General features: G+C 41.5%; 1 non-coding gene across 1 annotated transcript; it reads left to right on the forward strand.

Annotated features, from left to right (window-relative positions):
- The first annotated feature begins 535 nt into the window (after nucleotides 1-535).
- Nucleotides 536-642, forward strand: LOC141722023 (small nucleolar RNA R71). Its single transcript, XR_012575060.1, has one exon. It is a non-coding gene; the product is annotated as a small nucleolar RNA R71 (small nucleolar RNA).
- The last annotated feature ends 787 nt before the right edge of the window (nucleotides 643-1,429 follow it).

A 1,429-nucleotide genomic window follows, 5' to 3' on the forward strand; every position in this document is an offset into this window, starting at 1 on the left:
TTGGTCCATATTGCGGTTGCTGAAAACCAGGGGGTTGTACTCCTTAGCTGGATACTGCTAATAAGGCTGTTGAACCGCATTCTGAGCATTGCTCCAACTGAAATTAGGATGATTGCGGTTGTTGGGATGATAAGTGGCTGGCACAGGTTGCTGCGAACGCTGAAAGTTGCTCACAAACTGAGCTGATTCACTAGACATTGCACACTGATCAGTCTCATGGGCACCAATACAAAGCTCATAGACACTAGCGATTTGATTAACTTCATAGTTAGCCAGAGTGTCCACCTTCATCGTCAAAACCTTAAGTTGGGCAGCTATAGCAGTTGCTGCATCCAACTCCAGAATTCTGACTACTTTTCCCTGAGTCAGTCTCTAAAAAGGATTCTGGTATTCATTAGCAGCCATCAATTCGATCAATTCATAAGCTTCATCATAGCTCTTATCCCACAAGGCTCCTCCTGACGCTACATCGAGCATGGGTATAGAAGTAGCACCCAATCCATTGTAGAAACAGTTTATAATCATCCAATCAGGCATGTCATGGTGTGGGCACTTCCTTAGCATCTCCTTAGATCGATCCCAAGCCTCACACAGAGATTCTCCAGTTTGCTGAGCAAACTGAGTAAGAGCATTCCTGATTGTAGCAGTCTTCGCCATAAGGAAGAATATAGTGAAAAACTTTTGAGCAAGATCTTCCCAAGTAGTAATAGACCCTGTTGGTAGAGAGTGTAACCATCACTTAGCTTTATCCCTCAGAGAGAATGGGAAGAGTCGCAGCTTGATATCATCTTCAATCACATCATTGAACTTGAAAGTGTCACAGATCTTGATGAAATCCCTGATGTTCATGTTGGGGTCTTTAGTAGGAGAACCCCTTAACTGAACTGAGTTCTGTATCATCTGAATCGTGCTTGACTTGATCTCAAAAGTGTTAGCCCTGATGGTTGGCCTGATGATGCTTGAATGAATGTCATTGATCTTAGGCTGAGAATAGTCCATCAAAGCCTTAGGATTTTCTTCTTGATCTCCCATCACTACTAAAATTGGTTCCTCGACTTTCTCTTCTTCTTCTACCTTCTTTTTTTCTTTAAAAACTTCCCTTCGAACCACCACAACTTCTTCCTCGGCTTTATCTAGAGTTCTCTTATGAGATCGCAAATGTGTATGCATACACCCTTGCTAGAGTACCTGAAATAAGACAAGGAAATAGATAAGTAACAATGTCTGAGTTAATGAATTTTAACGACCACTGATGGAAAACACATAAACTAAAAAGTAACACCGAGTCCCCGACAATGGCGCCAAAAAATTGTTCGTCGCTAAACACGCGCTAAAATTACACGCAAGTATACGCGTTCACAAGTAGTATAAGATATAAATCAGATTCATTCCCACAGAGACTGGTTTAGGTTAACTTTATAATTTATGC

The sequence above is a fragment of the Apium graveolens genome, chromosome 4 (genome assembly GCF_009905375.1).
Source record: "Apium graveolens cultivar Ventura chromosome 4, ASM990537v1, whole genome shotgun sequence".
NCBI lineage: Eukaryota > Viridiplantae > Streptophyta > Magnoliopsida > Apiales > Apiaceae > Apium > Apium graveolens.